The following is a 27285-nucleotide window of genomic DNA, read 5'->3' on the forward strand; positions in this document are numbered from 1 at the left end:
TAGTGTCACGATAAGTGGCAAAGGCAACACTTATGCGACAAAGCACATCTTGATTTTATTAGTTCCTATATGCTGCTTCTTGCAGAGGTGTTTTAAAATCACAAACAAAAGAATTTTAAAACATGATTGGATCTTAGATTTCTAGTCACATGTGGAAAACCAATTTAGTTTCTCCATCCCTATGATAACGCGTGAGCAGAGTAGCAAGGAATTTTAAAGTGTGCTGCACTAAATAAGAGCTGGCTAAACAGTGGATTCATTAGCACCCTCAAAATCCAATATAAACTTAATCCAAGAGTTAAGTCATAAACAGCTTCATTTCTATAGAATTAGTTATCTTTTAGATTGATGGAACATAATTTATCTAATGCTTCTTTTGTGTCCTGACAAATTTAATTTATCCCTCCTCACTGGTAAGAACAGGTCTATGAATTACTTTAGTAATTGCCCAAGAGGATTAAAAGGCCAATGTAGAATATATTTGCATATATTAATATATGAAATTTTTACTGAGGGAACCTAAGTCTGAGAGAGAATATTCCCTACAATATATTTGAAAAATAAAGACAAGCTATTTTATGTTAAAGTCCAATTTAAAAGAAACAGATGTTACAAAGCCAGCTCACTGTTAAGTGGAAGTACATTTCCTTTTAATTTATCACAAACTCTAAAGAGATAAGAGAATTAAATAAGATTAAATGCTATGTGTTTGAAATGTTCCCCCAAATTACACTTTGCTTTTCTCAGTGTTTCCTCAGTTTGGTATTAATCGTAAAAACAATTGGCAGCTACACTTCATAACCATAGTGTGTGTCAAAAAATAAAAAAAGCCCTTTGAAATTTCCTTGATGAAAGACTTGATGTTAATACAACATATTATTAATTCCATGAGTATCATATAATTTAAAGAGAAACTCACTTCATGGAGAAACTAGGCAGGATTTAAAAGTGGATATGAATCATAAGGAATTCCTCATGTGAATGTAACCATAGCCTCATGTTTAAGGGCGGCAAGCCTTACAATTAAGAGCTCCCACTGTGTTTCCTTTAGAAAAGGAAGTACTGATCACTACTTAGTAGATCAGCAAGTAGCTGATATTGGGTAAATAGAAATGGAGTACCAGCTACCTCTATTCTTCTTACTCAATCTCCTTCCTAGCAATAGATGCAGAAACAGTAAACGGGATCAAGTCTTAACTCTAGACACACTCCAACACAGAGAAATCTTGTCGTGAAAAAACCGAATGTGTGTATCTATATGTGTATTAATCATTGTAATAATGCCAATTTGTGGCATTTGTTTTGCTCATATTACAGAGAGACCATTTTTGTTCTAAGATGAAAAGGTCAGCAATTGGATCATTAGATGTCCAGCACACCACTTAAAGACATTGGCTATCATCCAGTTTTTGCATATTTTGCATAACATTTTTTGAGTTGATGAAGGGAAAGCTGATCTCTGCGTAAAAGTAGAGACTTGTCCTGAGAACCAATGCTAGACATAAGGGAGGACTTCAGTTGGTGGACATGGTTTGTATGAACGCATTCTGTGTAATGATCTTTTAAGCTCTTGTGACAAGCAAATGCTGAATTATTAGCGGGTTTGATTGAACCAGGGAATATTTTGATGGAAAAATTGCACAGTGAACATCTATTGATCAATGTAGTACATTTGACCTTTAAGTTTGCCATCGACGGCTGAGTCATTGTTCATAATATTTGTGAAAAGCATGTTGAGTTTGCAGAAGAATTAAACTCATAACAGTGGCAGAAACTTCTCTTACACTGTGGCATGGTCACTATAAGCTGTAAGTACAAGTTTACACTGTCGTTGCAAGATGAAAAAGTGGGAAGTAAACTCCAGTGCTGTGTGACCCCGTCTTTGAACACTGTGAACAGAGTTCTCCAGAATAATATACTTGAAGATATTTTTAATGTTGATATTAGTTGAAAATTGTATGTATCAAACTAGTTAATATATAGGTGTATTGGGCCAGGTATAGTTGCACATGGCTTTAATCCCAGCACTTGGGAGTCAGAGGCAGGCAGATCTTTTGAGGTTTGAGGACAGCATAATGTCCAGACCAGCCAGGGCTATTCAGAGAATTCCTGTCTCAAAAAATAAAACAGAAACGAAAACAACACAATATGAAACAAAAACCTATGTGTGTTAATCCTTGTAATAACAAATCAATTTGTTGGTTATCGTTTGCAGTGCTCATATTATGCAAAGACTAATTTCATTCAAGGATACAAAGGGCAGCAAATGGGGAAAAGTTAAATAAAGAAATAGAAGTGGGTATTCTGTAAGTCGAAATATTAATAGGGAGTTTGTTGTATGCCAACAACTGTGCTGTTTAGCATTTTATTCATCTTTTAATTCTCATTAAAATTTTACTAGATAGAAATATTCTTTCTAACGTACAGATAAAAGAACTACACAGGCTTGAAATGTTTATGAGGGGAAAAATCTACACTTACTCTATATAAGATGGAGACTTGACATCTCTACCAAAGATGCCTGAATCTGTAGCTGCAGAACCTTTCACTACAAAGCACCACCTCAGTCATGAGCAACTTTCTAAGAGCCTTCTGGTAGACATTGCTTCATCTGGGACTGTATTTAGAATATAAAATGCAAACATTAAGCAATGCTTAATTATACCTTATACATTATTTTCAGAAAAACATTTCAGTTTGAGTTATTTTAGTGAGAAAAAAAAAACAGACTTGTATAAGCCCGAATTCTTAGAGGCATCACTCAAACTCTAAAACATTGGTTTTGCAAGCTGTATTCTCTGCAATCGTTCATAATTCTATTTGGAAAAGCATTTCCCTAGAGAGCTTTCTATATGCAGGAGTCTACTCTTTCCTGGATATTCACTGAAGAATAGACGGCTCCTGTGTCTCATTCAAGTCTAAAAGCACATGAGAAGATTCATATGGCTGGGTGGAGTCTTCTACCTTACAGACCTGTTCACTGTTGTATTTTAAGTTTTGCTGTTTGAACTCATTCATATTGGAAACAGATGCCTACTATAAGTATTCATTTGCTAATATTTCACTATATTGTAAGATGTGTGCAGAATTGAAAAGTAAATCACTGTTTTATATTTTCAGGTGATTTGGTCATCAGCTGGAATAAAATTGCTTCTGAAGAATTGTTTAATGGTAACTTTGGCTTTTCTATTGCTGGCATGATTAATAACATAACAGAGTGAACGCTGATCTCAGGAAGTATAAACATGCACATGAGAGGTTAGCCATTTCCCCCATGTGACTATGCTTAGTAGATTGACTACTCCATTGATCCACTGCTACTTTCTCCTTTTTCTATGTTACATGTTTCATGAGATTTGGTGTTTCTTCTCACCATTTGAGAGATGAGGATGAAGTCATACTACATTTTTGAATCTGGGATCATCTCTGCCTTGCTTTACCCATTGGATTGATAATAACCATGATTATTGTCACAGCACTTTCTTTTCTTCTGCTCACTCTAGTTCTTGGCTATCTCCATGAAACTATGCTCAGGCTGCCCACTCCCTGATGAGAGGCAGCCTGCTCCTGACTGCATCCCACTAGCTGTGTCACCAAAGGCATAATCAGCAACAGCTGTCCAAACCTGACTACAAACCCACCATCTTGCGCCAACTATACATAGATGAGTTAGAAGAGTTGAAGTCAACCAGATGTAGCTCAAGTCAGTTGTTCCTCGTGTTTGGAACCAAGATTGATGGCTGTGAATAATCCCACATGACTGTGGTAGTATCTGTGTTTTATACTCCTTCATTGCGTGTCCCACAACTCTTCCCACTCCCAAGACAAGTGTAGGTGGCACTTTCCAAGTAAGGACCAAGTGAATCATGATAAAGAATGACTTCCTTCTTAAACTAAGAAATAGTTCACAAGCCCATTTCTACATTAAGATTTACTTTAAATGATAATTTACTGGATATTAACCATGCTTTTGTAACTCTGCCAGAAATTTTACATATGAATAAGCCCTTGCAACAATAACTTGGATGTTTGAGAAAGCAAAAAACATATTAGTAGTGAAATGAAATCCTAACTGTAACTAAATATCCATGATCTCTTCCCTCCGACATTATAAATGATTAAAACTTAAAGTGAAAAACAGATCTTCCACACAAAATAATAATAATAGATGGCCTGTACTCAAAGAGGCAGGTTATAAATAGTGAATATTCTCTCATTTGGGAAGAACAACTTTTTTTTTAATTCTTCTCTTATACAATTTATCCCGACTGCAGTTTCCCCTCCCTCTGCTTCCCTTGTAACCCTTGACACACATTCCTTTTCTCTCCCCCAAATCCACTTCTCTTCCATTTCTCTTCAGAAGAAAGCAGACCTCCACGACAGCTTTTAAGACAGGAGGTATAGGCTTTGAATACATCTGCCATATAGTTAACAATATGTGGTGATTTCATTCCAAAAGTTCAAGAACATCATAAGGTAAAAGAGTAACTGGAGGACTTTGACAACCTCTAATTTTCCAGGTGGTCTAAGTTAGTATCAATGATAATGAGGGACCAAGTGACAGGAAGAGTACTATCCTGGGTATTATGTGATAAGAATAACATTTTAGCCTGTGTGGTTTCCTCACCACATAAGGTCAATATCATCATCAGACAAATTTCCAATAAAAGAATAATATACCAACCCCTTGTCCAGTAACCCTCAAAATGACACAGATGCTAAAAAGAAGATCATCTGAGCAAGTCTTATATCTAAAGAGAAACAATATGACAACATTAATAAATGGAACAAAGAATTAGATGTCCCCTGGGGAAAATGCCTCTATTGTAACTAATAAAATGTGAATAAATATGGATTTCATTAATGCTAATTAATTAATAAAAATACTAATTCATTAATATAGTGTATAAGTATTACACAGAAAATGTAACAAATATATCATAAGCAAACAGTGTTGTTGATGATGGAAACTTGATATGGATAATGAAGTACATTCTTACTCTAGAAATCCACAAAATATTCTCAAGTTAAATTTTTGTTTAAAAGTACAGTGTCCATCAGTAATAGTGTCAGGCCTTGGAGCCTCCCCCTGAGCTGGATCTCAATTTGGGCTTGTCACTGGACCTCCTTACTGATGCTATGGTATGGACAGCCTAGCATGGCTGTCCTCTGAGAGGCCTAACAAGCAGCTGAAAGAGTCAGACACAGACACACCCAACCAATGGACATAAGCCAGGGACTCCTGTGGTTGAGCTGGGGAAAAGCTGGAAGAAGCTGAGGAGGAGGTAGACCTCACAGGAAGACCAACAGTTTCCACTAACCTGGACTCCTAAGAATTCTCAGACACTGAGCCACCAACCAGGCAGAATACACCAGCTGATATGAGGCTCCCCAACCGCAGAGGACTGCCTGGTTTGGCTTCAGTGAGAGAAGATGCACCTAACCCTCAAGAGACTTGAGGTCCCAGGGAGTAGGTAGGTAAGGTAGGATGGAGGTGAGGGGGTGGGGACATCCTCTTGGAGACAGGGTGGGGTGGGATGGGGCTGGGGGGGAGGAGGAGTTATGGGATGAAGAACAGTCAGAGGGGGGACTGGAAGGAGGCTAATGACTGGATTGTAAACAAAAGTGAAAGAATAATAATAAAAAGATAAAAAAAAAAAAAAAGAACAAAAAGGCCTTAGATATAAAAAAACAAAAAACAAAACCAAACAAAACAACCCCAGTATATAAAACGGCTGAGGCCCACTGAGTAAGATGCTTTCACACAAGAACTTAAATTTGTATACCCAGGATCCAAAAAAAAGCTAAGCATGGTAGAATGCATCTGTATTTTTACGTACTTGAAGAAGTCAGGGGAAGATAGAGATAGTCAGATCCCCAAAGTTCATTGGCCCACGAGTCTAACCAAGCCATAGAGTTACAGGTAGAGAGAGAAATCCTGCTGCAAATAATAAGGTCGGGAGTGATAGGAAAAAAAAATCCAATACTGATTTCTGGTTCCTCCCCCACAAACACTCACAGTTGTGCACACACATATTTGTGTATACACCTGCATACACACATATACAAAAATGAAAGAAAACTATAGTGTCCATGAAAATATACACCAATAAAAATAAACATTTTTATAGACTAACATCTATGGATTCAAGGTTTTAAAGGACTGATTAATCTCAATGAATTTTCTATTCACTGTGAATTTGTTTATTGCCAATCTCAGTGTCTACATAGGGTTATTTGGACTTTCAAGAGTTATTTAAAATTTTTCAAAATTTGATTTACCTAACTGTACCATGCAAAAAATAAATTTAGTGAACTACTAATTATTATATGTAAATAAAATAAAATTCCAGTTTAAAACATAATAGAAATTTCATGGATGAAATCAGTTTAATTCCATGATGGACTTAAATGAGTAGAATCCATTCAGTTCTTTGAAATAACATGCAAATTGCAGCATCAACTGGCTTTTGCTAACAGTTTCTAAAATTATTATTGAATATCACTTCTTGTCACACTCTCTCTGGAGAAGATTAATGGTATGATCACAGAGACAGCAGCTGTTTCAATACTGATTTGTATTTACTATGCTAGCTTAATAAACTACAGATTATCTTAGCAGTTATAACCTCTTTTAGCTAGAAACCTTTCATGGATATATTTGTATGTGGATTATTATTTTAACTCTATGTCATTATTTCTAGCATTTAATACAAGGAAAATTTTTACCATTGCCACCAAACAACAGTCTTCTCATGTTTCAGTAGCTTTTAGACAATCTGGGGCATCAAAAAAGCACTGGCACACATATTTGAATGATAACTGAAACAGGTGTTGGTGACATTTAATAAAATAAATCTCTCATTTTTTGCTCACTCTCTGTTTGGTTTCCTAGGACTCTGTTTGGCAGTGAATGCTAGTGTATTTGCTCCAGGGAAATTCTTAGATTATCAGAGTCTACTGACATGGCAACCCAAAGATGGATTACAGAAACTGTGGCTAAAACCTAATATTAATTTCAAAGAGGATAAATAGCATTTTTGATGGCAGAATTAGGATTATCAACAACTAAACCTTGAGATTTATGGGGATTACATGAGCTCACACAATTTCTGTTTGCAGAATCTAACCATAGGTTGTAGTGGGTCACATTTAGTTTGGGATTTTATCTAAAGAATATAAATGTCAACATAAGTTAACCAACAATGTTTTCTTTTTATGCCTTTGTGCAACAGAAGTGAAGAACTGTGAATGAGTTATAAAAATAAGAGTGGTTTCTTCTTCTCTTAAGGACTCATGCATATGTCAGCTCTAGACTACAGGCAAACTCTAGTGCAGGAGAACACTATCATTTTCTCTGATGGCCTATCTACCATGTTCTAGCTTTTTGTTCCAAATATTCATATTAGACTATCTTTGTTTCTCAGGATGGCCCTTACATCAACACCTAATAAGCTTTCACATACAAAATTTAGGAAAAGATGTAGGAATGTACTATTTGATTAACCTTTCATAGTGTCAGTTTGGAAACACTTCATATTTGGGACTATCATGCCTATCTTTGCACAGTTTTTAATTTTTATTCTCCCACTAATGATATCAACAAAAATTAAACAATATATTTCCTATAATGTGTGTATTATACGTTAGTCCTTTAAAACACTTATAGTATACTCCAAACACTTCTCCCAGTAATAATTCATTGCTTTGTAAAGTAGAATTGCTCAAAAAATGTTTTCAGATAGTGTTTCAATTAAGAACAGCTAAAACCAAAGTTAAGAACTATTAATCTCATACCTGCATGGTTGTCTTTTAGAGGATATTCTTTTGATGGGCTAAAATTTATGTGAAACATTTTCTGTCCCTTTAACATTCCTAGATCTTTAAAAACTTTAGGTCAAACCACTAATAATGTAATGAGAAGATTGTCTGATCATATGTAATAAGTTCTGGGAGTTAACATAAGATGAGGAGTGTCCCAAGTCCACACAGATATTCCAGCCCATTTTTAGCACTTGGATATTTAATTTAAGTGCCTTGACAACAAATGAAGAAGCTGAAATAATTCACTTTCATCTTCAACAATTTTTCCGGTCACTTGTGTGGGGGAACATATATATTTTAGTTGAGTATTTGATTTCCACACTATCTTATTTTAAAGATAAGTTTTCTTGAAATTATTTGTCTGGAAACTACTTTGTATATCTTTTTTACTCATTTCCCCATAATGCCTTGTGGACATCATTATGAGATTACTCAGAAGAGCTTGTCCATGCAGGGTAAAATTTGGTGAAGATTTATAGAGAAAAAGCCAAGTAAGAAGCTCCCAAAGTACTCTAAGTAGGGAATGTTGAAGCAAAGGCAACATAAATCTCCATAATCTAAGACTATGGGTAAATGATGGAATCTAAAAAGACAAGGCCTTGCCTTCAACATCATAGAGAAAAACAACATGTTATTTGTGCAAGGATGGCCAGGAGCTTAGGGACTATATGTCGGGCAACTGTCAGACACACCAAGGGACACAGGTCCAGAGCCGTGGATTCTGAGGAAAACCAGGGCTTTCCTATCCTCAGGTTTGTCTTTCTTTAAATCTTTCTCAACAACAACTGTTAGTCTCTGGCAATAAAACCTACAATTAATGACAACAATAAAAGTTTTCTGAAGGTCTTGACTTTTAATTGACATATAACTGCATATTCTTACTGTTCAGTGTGAAGTTTTGTTCAGTATTGTACATTGTGGAAAATCCCCATCAGATAATATAGCTACTCATCTCTAAGTTACCATTTTTGATGTAAGAATGTTTTAAAGTTCATTCTTTTAGCAATTCTGAAACATAAAATAGATTATCCTTAACTGTGGTCCCTGGTCAGAGCAGTTAATAATTAAAAGGTTTTTCTCTACTCTGACGGCATCATTCAGCTCTTGATCAACACCTCCTCATGAGTTCTTGTTCTTTTCCCAACTGCAGCCTCTGGTACTTTATCTCTCTTTTAATGAGATCATCTTTTTAAGATATATAAATGTGTTCACATTTATCATTCTGTGCCTGGATTGTTGTATTTAACAAAATGTCTTCCAGTTTCATCCAGATTGTCTCAAGTAACTGATTTCCTCTATCATGGGTGTCTATGTGCATACAACATTCCATCACACACATACACAGGCACACACGCACAGACACACACACACAGACACACACACACAAACAAACACACATGATTAATTTATTACGTGTGTGGTGCAGATGTGTACAGATCTACAGCCATGTGTTCACACATACACATGCTTGTATTCATGTGTGCAGGGGGATGGAGCTGAAGTTGACATGAGGAATCTCTTAATAATTCTCCACTTCATTCATGGAGGAAGAGTTTCTCACTGAAGCCAGAGATCTCAGTTCCAGCTTTTGCCTCCCTGTAAATTGAGATCCCTAGCGGGGTTCCACGCAATATCAGATTTTTTGTGAGCTCTGGGAATCTGAATCCTGGTCATTATGCTTCTGCAGCAATCACATCACCTGCTGGGTCATCTCCTCACAAAAGGTTTAAGATGCTTTTACTCAACAGTGGTAAGGGAAACATTATACACATGCCCAAATATTATAGTAAGAATAAAGATTATTTCTACATGTTTTCACTAAATTATAACAATAAAACCCTCACTCTAAAGACTTAGATTATATCCTCTAATATAGGAATGCACATTTTGTACAAAATTTCTATCTCATCCTGCTGTTTCAGAAAATGCTCTTGTGGCCAGTTGCTTCTTTCAGTGCTCACAGTAAGAACTTATACCAGAAGATTTCAGTAAAATTATACGACTTAACTATATACCATGCTGTAAAAAGAAATAGCTACTACATTTTCAGAGTATAACTTGTACAACTGTTAGTTATGAATTTAATCATTTCAAAAAAGAGTATTCAGCTGTTGAGTTGTCATTCCCTAGTGCATGGACTATGCTCACCCTTTCTGTCATTAATGCTTCTCTTCATTCAATATTTTATGTCTCAGAAACTCTTTACATAGCTGGAGATCAAATCAAGTACATCTGCCATAATTTAATAATTATCAGCAATTTGAACACAGGTTATTTAAAAGATTGTTCTATTTTATTATTGTTTAATATTCTGCTCCATAATGCAACAAAGACATCTAGTACAACACTGGTATGACAACACCGACTACACTGAACATGTTAGGATAACAGTTACAGCCCACACAACAGGAAGAAGATACCATTTTCTCTATTTATCATTTGTGACCTGGAAGAGTCTATTTTCTTTTAGCCCAAATCTACAAAATATCTTTTGAAAAATAAAACATTCATAAGTAGCAGATTCATTCATTGCTACCCCAAAGGTACACTAACTCAGGTAAATTGAGAAAAATCAAGCAATCTTCCTGCTTGAACGAATTGCCACTATCACTAGAAGTAATGTAGGAATTGGGAATTGCTTTAAAGTATGTTTATCTTAGAAAAACCAAAGTTGTTCAAAACTGAGGCCCTCCCCCAAATAGAAGTAAACATCCATTGACCTTATTGTTGGTATTTTTCAATGAAACTTATTTTGAAAAAAGTACGTGTTTTTGAAATCTGGTGTTTTAAATGCTATGTTCAATACAAGGATGAAGCTGAGATACTACATACTTCAAATCACAACAGGTGCTATTCTCCATTTTCATCAATACCACCAACTTTCTTCTTATTTCTGCACGTTCCTTTCCTCCATTTAATTCACATGCAAGGCTGATGGTAATAATTGAAGGCTGAACCTCACACTCAGGCTCTCTGAAAGGATTTCTTCATCTGTAACTAAAGTAAACAACTCTTACCCTTGAGGACTCACCTTTATGTCTGATGGAAGTAAGTTTTCTAATACTAGAAATCATTGCTTGGCATAGGCTCTAAGGAACAGGCACATGGATATATTATAGATCACTTACTCACAGTTGTAAATCCTAGAAAGAGAATTCTCTATTATTCATCACTATAATCCATCATTGATTTCACAACTTAAAAATAAAACCAAAGAGTAGGCAACACTTCTATTCTCCTTCCTTTGTATGCCTTCAGACATGATGAATTCTTTGCTTTTCCTTCCTCTTTTGAACAAATAAATGCAGTGTCTGTCTTTCTACCTAAATGCATTGCTTCCTGGTTTCAGTTCCCATATCAGTGTGTCCACAGTGGGTCTCAAAGAGCATCATAACTAGTTCAGAACAAGCCCTTTCTGCAGTCAGTCTCACGTAAGTATTTGCTTTGCTTTATCCCAGGCTCTTGATAATCTGGTACTAGGATGGACTATGGTAGGATCTTTCTGAATGATACAGACCTTAATAAATAGATGCTATTAAAAGATAATTGTCTTATGGGACATGTATTTCCTCAAATTTAAATACCTAGTTCTTATAATGCATCCAGTAAATTAGTTCATTCACCTCCATTGTGTAGTTAGCTCTTCTTAAAGATTTCTTTAGTTTTTGCTTTATATATTTGAGTATTTGCCTGCATAGATATGAGTGCACAGTCCCAGTAGAGGCCAAGAGTGGGCATCAGATCCCCTAGGAAGAGTTACAGGTGATTGTGAGCCACCTTGTGGGTGCATCTCTTAGGAAGCAGGACACTGCACCACTCCCATCCATGCCCTCTCAAAGAGCATGCTATTGGACAAAGAAAGCCACAGAAATCTCTGAACTCTCTCTTCTGACTCTTCAACTTTTGATCCTCGGTTATATTGACTATATTGACTTGATTTCTTTCTACACTACTAATCTTTCTAATTGGCTGTGTGTGCATGCATTCTTGAGTGACTTTGTCCATGCACTAATGAATGTGTGGGCCTGTGTATGTGTGTATGTGTGTCCATACATATGGTATTACAGGTGCATGAATACATGCAAAGTGTGTTCATGAACATAGAACCCAGAGGTAAGGATTTAGTGTGTTTGCCAATCATGAGCCACTCCTAAACACACAAACATCATTTTATTTTTAGACAAAATTTATATAAAAGGCTTCTCAATTGTGCTACGCTAGTTATTCAGAAATCCCCAGGGATCCTCCTGTCTTTTACTCTCTAGTATTGAAATTACAAGTGCATACTGCTACAGCCAATATACCTTTGGTTGCTGGGATAGAACCCAGATCCTGGTGATTGTTGCAAATCCTTCAGTGATTATCTCAGCCACAGGGAAATAAAATTTTCTTTTTTTCTTTTTTCTTTTTTTTTCTTTTTTTTTGATTTTTGAGACATTTGGATTTTGAGACATTTACATTTGGATTTTTGAGACATTTTTGGATTTTTGGATTTGAGACACAGGGTTTCTCTGTATAGCCCTGGCTGTCCTGGAACTCACTCTGTAGACCAGGCTGGCCTCGAACTCAGAAATCTTCCTGCCTCTGCCTCCCAAGTGCTGGGATTAAAGGCCTGCGCCACCACCACCCAGCTTAAAATTTTTCTTCATAAATGAAAGATGAGCAGGTGCCACAATTTTTGTCAAAGAATTTACAGATGGTTTAGTCTGTTTGTGGAGTCCGCAGCATACCCCTTTACTTCCATTAAGACAGACCACCAAAATCATGTAGGAACTACATTTTAACTGTTTATAGTTATGACTCAAATGGCATCAGTCCCGTGCCAATAGACTTTTCTGTATTTGTTGTGAGAATTAAAATAAACATGATTACCTAAGGAAGCTACCTCTGTGTCCAGCTGCAGATAAGTCTACGTTCAGTACATTTCCTCAAAGTATTGTAAACAAGAGAAACTTTACATTGAATTCTCTTCTATTTTCATTTTAAAGATAGAAGCTTGGTATTCTTTTTTGGGGGGTTCAAAGTAGTGTAAGGGAACATTGCAAATGCCTTGCATGTGTAGGAGACTATATAAGGTGTGGTACATGTTTGGTTTATGAAACTGTTATTCTAATGCTAATGTATGTTTTATTAGTCATGCTTTAGACATGACTTTATTGAAAGATCTGGTGGCTAGGCAGCTTGTGTTCATCATATATCGCCATCAAATGACTCTCTAGTATAACAGCATACTATTAAAGTTTAATATATAATGTTCTATTATAAGTATAGTATATTCTACTAGTATATTAAGATGGATAGTAATAACATTTTCTGTAGGATTAAAATAATTAACAAACTCTAAAATATAAGTCCCAATGAAATCTTATTTTTAGGTTGTAATGGCTGCTACTAATTTGATTTAGCAGTATATTATAGCAAAAACAATCTAAAGCACATTAGATTGGCCCTGCTTTAAATATAACTTTACTAAAAGGCTTAGTGGTCTGTAAATTATATTATATCTATTTTAATATATTTTGTTAACGATGACAGTTACAATCTCATGCATACTCCTTGTTGATAGTGTCTACTTTCTTTTCTAATCATTTTTTTCTTTTACTTTATATTTAAAATACCTTTTCAACATAAGTCTCAACTTTGTGAGTAATTTCAAGGTACTTGTAAGAATGAAAAAAATGAATGAAAATAAAAGATGAAAGAGACAGAAAAAGGGAGAGAACTGAAAAAACCCCAGGGAAATTCCTTGTTAGATGTGAGACAAGGCAACTCTCTCTATGACAAACTTGGAATGCTTCCCCTTTCAGTAAAATACTCATAAGAGTTTAATGGTTGCTAATCTTTCTGTCTACAGTTCTACAACAATTCCAGAATGGCAGTTATAATGGTGCCTATACACATTCACAGATTCTGTCTCCATTTTAGACCTATCTATCTTTAATATTCACGTCTAGGGCAGTGAGTTGTGTCAGGCATCCAGCTACATTTGAAAGTCAAAGTTCCTTCAGAAGAATGGTCTTGGCTTCCATGTTCACTCTTTGAGCACACTGAGGACATTGCTGTGTGACATAAGAAATACCACTATCACTATTCTTAGTTTTGTAGAGAGCAGGAAAATTTAATTTTTTATAACTACTTTCTTGCCTTTGCTGCAATATACTGCTAAATCAAATTATGACATGACTCAAATGGCATCAGTCCCATGCCAATAGACTGTTCTGTATTTGTTGTGAGAATTAAAATAAACGTGATTACCTAAGGAAGCTACCTCTGTGTCCAGCTGCAGATAAGTCTACGTTCAGTACATTTCAACACTTCAACTGGAAAAATAAGATTTCCTTGGGACTTATATTTTCTAGTTTGTTAACTTTTTTTTTTAAAAAATAATCCTATAGGAAATTTTATTATTACCTATTTTAAGGCTTAAGAAAATCCAGCACTTTATATTCATTTCCTTCTTTGCCTCTGGACTTTAGTTGTGAAAATGAACCTTGAAAGATCATTGACTTATTGTGGTTTGGATAATGTAGTCTGGGACATTGCCTTCACCAGCTGTCAAGGTGAATGCAGTGATGTTCTCACTGGATTCACTTCATCTTTTTTCTGTTAGTGTTCTAGAATCATGTGTGTCTCCCTGATCCTTGCTTCTTAATGTCTATTAGCCATCTCTCATAGAGTCTAGTCTTAGTAATCAAATTACTCAAGTGCCTGCATGAAAATACATGGCATCAACTTGAATGGGACTCAGAAGTCATAGCTGGGAAGTTTGCACATGTTGTGGTTGGCTTGGTTTTTTCTTTTTGTTTGTTTGTTTAACTCAGTGGCCTTGGTATCATTGCAGTTTCTAAGAGTTCAACAAGGAACACCAACTTTAAACTGTAAGGTCACATTGTGCCCATTTTCAGAGAAAAATGAGGAAGAATCTATTTTGTATATAAAATGTGTTATAATAATCTCTCCAATAATTACAGAACTCAGAGGTCCAAAGCATGCTCTGGATTTTGATCTGAATGGAAGGTAGGAAGTATCAATTGCTCGAGGAAAGCCAGGTAGGGAAATCAATAAAGGAGATATTTATTAGTAGGAAGAATATTCTGAACAGGACAGGTAAATAATAACTGAGAAATGAAGAAAAACAAAAACAGTCTTGTACTTTGCTGTTTAATAACACAGAACCAGGGAAGATGCCATTTTGTGGCAAGCAGCTCTTGCTTTCTAGTATGAACACCTAAGTAACTAAGTAAGCTGACTTGACTTTAGTTGGAATAGGGCATATTATTATTGGGTTTTACTAAAAATCACAACTTTTAACCCCTCATTTGCATTCTGATGTTAAACTTCTAATGCCAGCTCCCCCTCACATTGTGAGGCAGATGAGCTGCAAGGCACCACATTCATTTAGGAAAGCAAACGTAACAGAACCACAGACTTGCGAACTATGGATCAGTTCCTCACCATCATGGTGCGCTGCCTCAGGACACTTGGCTTTATGAAATGAATGTGATCTGTCTTTAACTAGTTTTTGTTGTTGATGATGTTGTTTTGTTTTGTTTTAATCTCACAGTAGCGGGTGCAGGCTAACAGAAAGAAGCACATTTGCCTGACTCCAGATTCAAGACGTACATTGTACCATATTCAACCTCTCAGCTGATTTTTTGAACATAGAATTCACTTCAAAGGCTTTTGGACATGTAAATTCTTACACTGCTGCTAGCCGACACACAAAATACCCCATGCATGGAAATTAGACCTCATTTAAAAAATAGACACCTGGTAATGTTTGTATTTTAGTATTAAAACCAAGAGTCACACCTTTAACCTCATTATGCTGGTGCTTGTCTCTAACTAGTACTCTCAGAGCTCCCAGGGACTAAACTCCAACCAAAGAGTACACATGGTGGGACTCATGGCTCCAGCAGCATGTGTATAGCAGAGGATGGCCAAGTCGGATATCAATGGGAGGAGAGGACCTTGACCCTGTGAAGGCTCTATCCCCCAGTGTAGGGGAATGCTAGGGCCAGTAAGCAGGAGGGGGTGAGGTGGTAAGCAGGGGGAGGGAACAAAGGATTGTTTTAGTTTTGGTTTTTTATTTTATTTTATTTTATTTTATTATTTTATTTTCTTTTTCTTTTTTCTTTTGGAGGGGAACCTGGGAAATATTGTAAATAAAGAAAACATTTAATAATAAAAAAAAAAGATAAGAAATAAAAAAAAGAAAAAAAGACAAGTTAGAGACACTTTAAAAATGTTCAGGATTTACATTGGCAGTCATATGTGATGAATGTACAGAACTGTGTGTGGAAGAATGCACACATCCGCACAGTAATAGGATGTCAGGATGAAGCACAGTTTGTAGTCAGGGTGAGTCAGCACAAACGCAGCACACAGGTCAGGCCTCACAAGCAGGAAAATGACAATCTCTTGGTACCAGTAGGACAACTATTTCCCTGAACCACTGCAAACATCAACAGCAGCAACAAATCTATGAAGAAACACATAGTAACAATCCCTCCAATACTAAAATGACTCATTTACAGCCTTTCAGAGAATACCGACAACAAGGGGCAGGGGGATGACATTCTTATATGTCCCAAGAGAAGATACAATGAGGTAGCGTGAAGTTTTCACCCAGGCTGAACAGGGGTTTCTCAATAGAATAACTGTGCATATAAATGGGAAGTAGAGGAAGTAACATTTATAGAAAACACATTCAGAAAAAGTTCACTGCTTTGCATATTTACTCATTTAACTCTCACAACAAAGGTAGACTGAGTATAATTATCTCACTATTTCCTGATCTATGAAAAAAACAAACAAAAAAAACCAAATAGACTGATCTACTCAAGGCAGCAGAGTAATGAAGTGGTCAAACTGAAATGGTAAATGGGATCTGAAGGAAGAAGTCAGTTTTTCTCATTAAAGTCTACTCATTCAACAATTACACTGTTATGTGTATAATTATTTTATGCTAATTTTTAGCAATAGTTTATATTGATCCAAACTGGTAGAAAAAATAAAATTGTCTCTGTCTTCAGAGATCTTAAGACTCAATTTTAAAAGAATGTTCCATTGAAGTAGAAAATACAACTTGGTGTGTGTATGGAGTTTGTTACACATAGAGTACCATATGGGATTTAACAATGGGATAGTAGGGCTGGATGAGGAGCAAGAGAGGTATCAGAAAAACTTTCAGAAAAGGTTACAAGACCTCATGAAGAACAACTAGGAGCTCAAGACTGTCTTCCAGGCTGAAGGGGGTGGACAGAGGCATTCAGAGAGTGGGCTGGGTGACAGTGTGGGGAAAATCTGAGCCTTGAAGAAAAAAATGGTAAAGAACAGATGAACAAGAAGGAGTTAAGCAAACAAAAAGAAGTACCAGGAGTTCTAATATGGTTGGCGTTGGCAATTCTAAACTTTAGACTAGAGGTGAGAGGCAGCTGAATTCTTTTAAGCAAGAAGTAACACCATTAGATTTGAATTTTCTAAAACTCCAGAAATATTGTTTATTAAGTATAAATGATAAAAGAGAAATGTCAAGAGAAGAGCTGTCAACCAGAAAAGTTAACTCAGAGCATTTTCTGGGACACCCAGATGTCCCTCGACACAGGAATGGATACAGAAAATGTGGTACATCTACACAATAGAGTACTACTCAGCTATTAAAAGCAATTAACTTATGAAATTCTTGGGGAAATGGATGGACCTGGAGAATATCATTCTGAGTGAGGTAACCCAATCACAAAAGGACACACATGGTATGCACTCTCTGATAACTGGATATTAGCCTAGAAGATCGCAATGTACAAACCACAAACCACAAGAAACTCGAGAAGAAGGAAGACCAAAGTGAGGATACTTAGTTCCTTCTTAAAAGGGGAACAAAATACCCATGGAAGAAGTTGTAGAGGCTAACTATGGAGCAGAGATTAAAGGAAGAGACTGCCCCACCTGGGAATCCTTCCCATATTCAATCATCAAATCTAGACACTATTATGGATGTCAACAAGTGCTGGATGACAGGAGCCTGAAATAGCTGCCTCCTGAGGGGCTCTGACAGTACCCAACTAATTCAGAAGTAGAGGCTCACAGTCACCCATTGGATTGAGTACAGGGTCCCCAATGAAGGAGCTAGAGAAAGGACCCAAGGAGCTGAAGGGTTTGCAGCCCCTTAGCACGAACAACAATATGAACTAACTAGTACCCTCAGAGCTCCCAGGGACTAAAACTCCAACCAAAGAGTATACATGGGGGGACTCATGTCTCCTGCAGCATGCATATAGCAGAGGATGGCCAAGCCGGTCATCAATGGGAGGAGAGGCTCTTGGCCCTGTGAAGGTTCTATGCCCCAGTGTAGGTGAATGCCAGGGCCAGGAAGCAAGAGAGGGTGGGATGGTGCACAGGGCGAGGGGTGAGGGAACAGGGGATTGTTTTAGTATTTTTTATTTTATTTTTTTCTTATTTTATTTTTCTTTTCTTCATTTTTTTTTTGGTGGGTAACCTGGGAAAGGAGATATTGTAAATGAGAAAACATCTAATTAAAAAGAAAAAGAAAAGAAAGGAAATGATAGCAGGTGCTCAGGGAGTGATGGCAACATAAATAAACAAAGCAAATAGGTTGAGATACAAGTGTTAGCAAAATAAATAAATAAATAAATAAATAAATAAATAAATAAATAAATAAATAGAATTTCCTGAATGGCTGCACATAGGACATAATGTACAAGGCAAGTGGAAAATAATTTAAGAGAATGGTCTATGGCCAGGTACACTAATAGTCCATATTTATATCCCCAGCTCTTGCAAAGTTAAGTCAGAAGAATGAGAGTTCAAAATCAGATCAACCTGTAATACATAATAAAACCCTAACCTAAATGTTGACTCGATGGTATCCAGATAAATAACAACAACAACAACAACAACAGAGTCTTTTTTTTTTTAATGAGCATGCCAAATTGGACAGCATGAAGTCCATGAGGTGATCAACTCCCCCCAAAGAACTAGAGACAACTGAGGAAATCTAGGAGTGGGAGATGAATCCTCAAGAGAAAGGAGCACAGTTGGTCAATTGTCCAGCGCTAAATGGTCATACATAAAATTAGTGTTATATGACCTCAGGAATATATATGCATGCAGTAATAATTTATGAAAAGAAGGGGGCTTTGTATTTGAAAGAGAGCTAGAAGGGCTTTATAGGAGAATTTGGAGGGAGGAAAGGGAAGGGCAAAAAATAATTAAATTATAATTCAAAATTATACAAACAAACAAGTAGGCTATAAAAAGAGTGGCATGTAGCTGGGGAGATAGCTCAGTGGATAAAGCCCTTGCTGGAAGGAAGGAAAAAGTTTGAAGCAGGAAGACTAAAGTTTGCAATATAGACATCCACATAAAAAGTAAGACATATGTCATTGCCACCCACAGCTCCAGCATGTGGAGGCAGAGACGAGGTATCTTCAGAGTAAGATGGCTAGCTAGACAATATACAAATGGCCTGTGAGTGATTCCTTGTCTATAAATAACTGATTACTTAACTATTAACGTATGTCAGAAACTGACATACATATATAGCTAAGTGATAATATATATATGATTGTAGCTCAATTACTATATCAACATATAAATATATCACTCTAGCTCAAAAATAAACACTCGGAAATGTGATTCTTATAGTGTTGAGAGGAATATTAACCATGATGCCCTAGGCCAGGGACACAATGCACACAGCTAAAAACCACCAACCAAATAGCAAAACCAACCATGCTCATTTTCAGTGAGTCTGACTTATGGATTTTCATCACTTCAGTCAGCAATTAAGGATTCATACTTCTAAAAAATGAAGTGTGAAGTACAACTTGTCTTGAGATCTGTAATTCTTACACACATGCCCCAGTCTATACTTATGGAGTGATTAAAAGAAAACGAGAAAGTCAATGTAATTAAAGATAAGCGAGAAGCACTGGTAGCCAGTTCCCTGGGACGAGCTCTGACATAGGTAATGGACATTTTAAAAACAGCCTTATTGTGTAAGAAAACAGCGTTCTGACTAGCCCGAAAGTCATGGTGAAGTCAGCCATCAAACCACTTACAGGTTCTCTTCTGAAACCATAGGATGGACATTTTGAATTAAACTGAATTATACATATTTTTCAGAACCTAGGTCATTTTTTTTTTCTTTTGAGCCTTTTTGTTCTCTTGAAGTGATCTTATGAATGCATGTCAGATTTTCTATGTCTCTTACGTCTTTACCAGTAGCTAGTCTTTAATGCAACAATAAGGGGACATGCATAGACTTTGCTCAGAACATTCATCTTTTTAGTGTCTATTATTATGCTATGTCTCCAAATGCTCTGCATGCACACATTACACACTGGCATCACAGACGATCTCTTAAAGAACGGATCTTTTCTCTCCTTTGCTTCAGGAAATTTGATGTTTTCCTAATATATCCAAAGTAAAATCAAAGGGCCTGGGCCTAGGATTTAAATTCCTCTTCAATGTAATGATAACATTCTTGTATTTGTCTGCTACTGCACTGACTTCTGAGTCTTTTACAAATAAACACCAAACCACACAAACACAGGTGCACAAAAACATCTTGAATTTCATGTCCACGAAGAGTGTTCTGAGTGTCCTCAAATTTAAACTGTTTTCTAAGCAGCAAAGCTTCAAGCTAGACTGGGAATCCCTCTAGTTCATCCCACTTAGAGCAAATCTTTCTCTTCTAATCTCATAATACTTTGAATGTATACCTCTTCAAAGGCTTCTATGGCCCTGTTTCTGTTTACCAGTGAATTCTAAGCCACAAAATAACAGAACTGTATTTAATTTATTTATACTTTTCTTTTCTCCTGGCTTATATTGGGCATGGTGCTTTGTATAAGGAAGGCATTAAATCTTCTAAATTGAACTAAATGATATTTGATAAGTGACATTCTAGGGCATGACATACCATCTTGGGCATAAGTACATGAATAAACCAATTTATAAAGCCATTTCATTTTTTAATCAGTACAAATTTTCAATCAAAAATAACATGTGTGTTAAGTTTAATTCATGCTTCTTTTGCTTTCCTCCGAGAAAGGATTATAATTACAGGGAGTCCTATGATGATCAAATGCATATTGCCATAAAGGGGAACTGTGAGCATATTACTTGGTGAATAGCAAGCCTCTTCTATCGTAATCATAGCGACCACTAACTTGGCTTTAGCCACAATTCTATGCAATGTATTAGATAACCACCAGTTTTCTTATATTAAAGATGACTGGGAAGGGTAGAAGTGGATTAAGTGAAATATTCAACTTCCTATTAGGTACCAGGAAGAAAATAAAAATTATATGGTTGATTACAGAACTGACACAATTTAACCTATGACACAACACCCTAGGTCTACAAAATTGGAATGTTATGAAAATGTATATAAAGAGAAAGGATAGACAATTTCATATCTGTATTCAACAGTCAATCCAGGCAGAAATTAATGCTAGAAAGAAATAGTTGTTCCTTTATAGCGGTTTAGCCTTCCTTAGCCTAAATTAAAGGTACTGCTTTCACATATTCATTTAAAATATGATCCTCACTGATGCATATCACACATTGTTCACCCTATGAAGCACTTAATACATAAATTGATTTCATCCTCACAAGTGTACTGAGATATCTTTATACATATTTAAAAGTAAAAAACAAAACAGAGGCATCATATCTAAGGTAATCATGTCACCAGGTTAGGAACAGCAGAACTGTGATTTACAAAGTTTGCTCAAGGCAAAATAGATTTCCTAACTTTGTGCATGAACTCACAGAATTCAACAAAATGTATATATTTTAAACACTAAATTTATCAAAATGCTCTATCACTTCTTCAAATATGATAAAGAGTATGAGATTTATGATCCTTCACTTTGGAATATCTTTTTGGAGAAATTCTAATTATTAACCTTATTAACAAGCCTACCAATTGGCACCCAATATGCAAACTTAAACATAGCAGATATACATGAATATAGATTTCATAATTTTATTACCATGCTCTCATAGTATTTTACTAACATGTTGAAGTAGTGGGATTTTTTTTCCAAAGGATACAAGCACCATTTGCTTTGTGTTCGCAATGACTTCAGCAGAACGTGTAAGTCACTTTGCCCCTGAAGAGAATAGCACTTAAGACTGTCAGTCATCTTAGACAAGAAACAATTTGGGGTTTGCAAAAATCCAATTCTGAATTACAGATTGTATCTTTCTTAAACTATACCAGACAATTAGCATTTACATGTGTTAAATCAGATGCATATGGGTCACTGAGTTTAATTGTTGAATTAAAAAAAATACTCTATTTTGTTTTACCTATAACCTTAGAAGCAACATATTTGCATCAATGTTGAACAGTGAATTTCTGGTTAATTATAATGATTCTGTCCAAGCATTATCTACCATATCCTTTCCCAAGGAGAAGGGCATTGGCTTCTAATACTTTTTGACCTTCGTGTTCTTTTGTTACAGTCTTCAAGGTCGCTAAGGCATATCTTCGAGGAAACAGGTTCCAATTATTCGGACACGGAGACTCTTCCCTCTCTTCCTGAACACAGTTCTGAGATATTAAAAAAATTAAATTACTTTATGAAATTATAGTGAAAAAGGACTCAGGAGGCTTATTCAGTCCTTCTTCAGGCTTTACCCTTATCATGCGCTGTGGAAGCTATTAGTTCTGCCATTAAATTTCTCCAGGGGAAAAGATTCCATTTTCTTTTAGCAACCTGTTTTAGTTTATAAAGATGTTCTTACTGCGAGTAGATGTTCCCCTTGTCTTGTTTCATCATATAGATGTTGGTATGTGAATCGGTCAATTTTTATTCTTTCCATCTTTCTGTGAAAAATATTACCCTCTTGTTCTTCCTTCTACTTCTCTCTTCTGTTTGTGAAACCCATAACACAGAGTGACCTCTATGTTCTCGTCTCTATCCCAGAAGCTGTCTCTGCTGGAAGATGCCAAAAGAACCTTTGAAGACAGCACTGCTAAGAAGAGCTGGACCAGCCCCAGCCAGGTGACCAGCCAGCACCTCTAAACTGTAAACACCACCTACCCATTGGCCTGTTGCTGGATTTTGATGAAATACATTCTTAATGATAAAATTCCCTAAAGTAAAGAGTGTCATGATAAAGAAACCATTGTGGAAATTAAAAGAATTATATCAAGCAAACATGTTTGAATGATGCCTGGCACACAGTCAATCAGTAATATCCGTTGCTTCTGTTATTTCTCATCATCCAATTAACGTTGTTATACTGCTGTTGTATCTATGGTATGTAGCTGCTACTGATGTGTCAGCCCTTGGTACTAGTTTCCTATGAGTATTAGTGCTATACTTTCTGGTTCTTCTTCTGTACAATGCCTCTATTTACTCTCTGGCTAATGCACTTTCTTCTACTAAGTAGGATATCCAATTGAACTGGAATTTTGACTGTCTTGTGGAATTGGGAGATCCCTCCTCAGAACTCCCAGTTCCTCTTAATTGTACAGTTCAACTGGGTTCTTCTTGTTCCCAAAACCTTTAAGACAAACACTTGACAAGGATACTTCAACAAATTTATTCAGATTGGAGGCTGCAGGTCTCTGGCCCTTCCTTTTTTCCTGAGATCACTTTCTGACAGGCTGTCATATTGTAAGCTATGCATTAAAGTTTTCCATTAACATGAATAATTGAAAGCTTATATAACAGAAATCATTCAATATTGTATGATAAAAACCAACACCATTACTGAGTTAGGAGAAGAAGGATACTTGAGTACTGGGAATTGTAATGATAAATATTAAATTAAATGTTAAATTACATTTATATGTCTACAATGAGAAATATTGTGGAGTTTTTTTTTTTGTACAAATGTCAGTGGACACCATGAAAAATAATTAACTTTTTTCATAAGAATTTGAACTTTTAAAGTGGCCCACAATCAATTTTAGGATTTGATCCTCACGAAAAGCCCTTGGGGTGAAGAGAGTCTTCTTCATCTAGTGCTTTTCACATGGGAAGAGCCTAAAACATAGTGGTAAGGCAGTTTAACAGTGCTCAAAATGCAATTAGATTTCTCTGTCTAGGAGCTGCTAGCATGCTGTTAGGCCAAGTGAAGGCTGTCTGTCTCTGACAGGCAAACAGAATACAAAAGTTAACATTTAGATTTATTAGTGATCAACAGTGCATTATGCTCCAAGTTCGCCGAGTCTGTTATCAATACTGTGGGCAACCGAACATCCATATATCCTCCTTCCCTGCACATACATACAACACACTCAGAATTGACACAAAACTCTCTGCCCTGATTAGTTTTGAAGCAACTAATCCTCTGACAGATTTTATAGTAAATGTCACATCACACTTTTTCTCTTTCCTCACCTAAGGACAGCATGTCTTTGTGGTTTCTGTCTCCACCTGCCCAACCAGCTTTCCCCATTGTACAAATTCTGGGTGACCCAGATCTGCAATCTTGGAGACTGACCTTGCCTGTGGCACAACTACTCAGTTATCCCCATAATATCCAAAGGTGACTATTAAGATAGAATATTACCAACCTTTTAAGGTTACAAACATCAAATTTAAAATCGTGTGGTTACCTCTGTTTTATAAACACATGTGTGTATGCCTTCTCTACACCTAGAATAAGTCCTCCAGGAATGAAACCCAATCTGCTCTCTCCATTCTGGGAGACAGCGATGCTTCAATATAGGTTCCTGAGTTGTAGCATCCACACAATTCTAGTGAGGGAAAGTGGCAGTGTAGGGTCTCTGATGTGTGGCAGGCAAAATGTGATAGAATGGCTCCCTGTACCATCCATTAAAATTTACTAGGAACTTAAAACTTCCTTCAAAAAATAAATTACTAAAAGTACAGAACTATCTGATCTAAATTTATTGTATTTATATGGTTCCCACTGACAATGCATGACATAATTGTCCTTTGTGGTAAAGACAGGAATTCATATCTCTGTGACACAGTGCCTGACACACTTCTTAACAGAAGATTCCCATTGAGTATGAAAGAAGTCACTGGAAAAGCTAACTGAAGGTTCTCAATCACATGTATAAACTTTTTACTTGAGATATGGAAATCCAGCAAAGTTCCCAAGTTTTATTTAGTCACTTGCTTTTCATGACATTTGTCATCACAGAACCACATGGTCATTACTATTTCTCTATTTGCCTCATTTAAGTAGTGCTTCTCAGTCATAGCTACACTACAGAGCCTGTTCCAAGGCTTCCAAAAAGTATAGATGGCAGTCCCAGACCTATGAAGTCAGTGACAAGATCTTTCTTCTAATTCTACGCACACTTCCTGGAACCCACGAAGTAGGAGAACCAAGTCTAATGTTGTCCTCTGGACCTTCACATGTGTCCCAGGGCACATACACACTACCATATATACTCACACTCACACACACACACACATACTTATATGTACACATGAACATATTCACACACACACACTTATATGTATGCACAAACCCATTCACACACACACACACACACACACACACACACACACACGCACACGCACATTTCCATGAAGTTTTTACACTTAGCAGTAATCACCTTTACCCACTGAGTCATGTCACTAGCCCATACTGTAGATATTTTATAACATGTTCAGTGTGCCATCAGCGTGAAACTTTTTCACATTTTCTTCAGTGGTGCACAATACATTTGTAAGTTTCCCATGATTCTGTAAATTATCCATCATCCATGTTCCTGCAAATAATCACATTTAAACTAACTTCTCTACACACAGAAAAAGAAAGAAAGTGAAGCATAATTTCAGAAGAATGATGAGTTCAGCAGGATTGGGAAGATGAGACAGGGTAATGACAGGTTAACATGGTAAAAAAAAATCATTATGGACACGGATGAAGCCCACCGTTATATATGATTAATAGATGTTAAGAAAAACTTCAAAAATAAATTTTAATAATAGCTCTTGCCTACTTTGTGAAAAAGTATGTTTTAAAAGATGACATGTTATAGATTCTTGCAGAATTTCACACATACATACAATTTATTTTGGTCATGTAAACTAACTCCTCCCTTTCTCTGACTAAATCGGGTATATCACCCAACACCTCGACATTTTACCCCACTTTTTATGACCCAGCAACTACAAATTGTGCTGCCCAGGTACTCATGCACAGTTCTCTATATTCTCAATAATTGTGACATGTGTGTTGTATACATTCATATATATGTATATAGATATTATGACTATGCATTTATGTATGTTTTTATGTATGTGTTTCACATACATGTATGTATGTCTATGAATATATATGTTTGCATGTGTGTATCACATATATGTGTTTATGAATGTAAGTATGTGTTTGCATGTATACCATATATATGAATGCATGTCTATTAATAAATATATGTGTTTGTGTGTGTGTTTGCATTTAGGAAGTTTATAGTAGGCTTCCATGTGGCTCTTTATCTTCAGTATTTAGGTTTCCCTTTCTTCACCCCTCCTACACCTTTCCTTCTCAACCATCACCCAAATAAACCATCTTTTCCATCACTTTTCCTTTTTATAGCACACCTTCTAAATAGTCGATATCTCCATTGCAAGACAGATATTACTTGCCCTATTTTACAGATGGGAATCAAAAATAAATAAATAAATAAATAAATAAAACCTGAATCGAGTGCCTCAAATATATATGGCAAGATAGTGAGAGCAGAAATTGCTCATTATTCTACGTAGGGTATCTAAAATGAATAAGTTAATATTTCTGCTTTACCCTGAACACATCAACCCCTCCGCATAGACCCTTTCACTTGGCTATTTCTTCAGGACTGACTCTTTCCATCTCTATGCATTCCAACAGCCTTTTGCCAGCTCTGATAACAGAGTTAAGATCTTTTAACATTCTTCTGTTTTCTGTATCATGGCTTCAAATGTCTGTTTCAAAAGGGCATTAATAAACCCATTATATAAGTACAAATGATACATTGTATCAGATTAGTCTATTACTCCGAACTCCCTTAATACCCTAAGCAATAAAATTTAAAATTCAGTTAAAATATTTGTATATGTAGATGACAATCCTTTAATTTGCTATTCAGAAATGAAATGACATCTAGAACATTTAGACACTTGGATTTCAAAGACGGTTTTTTTTTAAAGATTTATTTATTTTATGTGTATGAGTACACTGTAGCTGTACACATGGCCGTAAGCCATCATGTGTGTGGCTGCTGGGAATTGAACTCAAGACGCCCCGCTTGCTCTGGCATAATACACTGTAGCTGTCTTCAGATGCACCAGAAGAGGGTGTCAGATCTCATTAAGGGTGGTTGTGAGCCACCATGTGGTTGCTGGGATCCAAACTCAGGACCTTCGGAGGAGCAGTCAGTGTGCTCTTACCCGCTGAGCCATCTCGCCAGCCCAAGAGGAAATCTTTTTTTTTTTTTTTTTTTTTTTTTTT

General features: G+C 36.2%; 1 protein-coding gene and 1 long non-coding RNA gene across 3 annotated transcripts in view; one reads left to right on the plus strand and one right to left on the minus strand.

The window, feature by feature from the left end:
* Positions 1-27285, minus strand: part of Alcam (activated leukocyte cell adhesion molecule) — a 196296-nt gene that overhangs the window by 141744 nt on the left and 27267 nt on the right. The gene's annotated exons all lie outside the window — the stretch shown is intronic.
* On the plus strand, positions 11213-23016 carry LOC116085985. Its single transcript, XR_004116778.1, has 2 exons — positions 11213-11255; positions 22788-23016. It is a non-coding gene; the product is annotated as an uncharacterized LOC116085985 (long non-coding RNA).

Source organism: Mastomys coucha, unplaced genomic scaffold (genome assembly GCF_008632895.1).
Source record: "Mastomys coucha isolate ucsf_1 unplaced genomic scaffold, UCSF_Mcou_1 pScaffold12, whole genome shotgun sequence".
In the NCBI taxonomy this organism is placed as follows: Eukaryota; Metazoa; Chordata; class Mammalia; order Rodentia; family Muridae; genus Mastomys; species Mastomys coucha.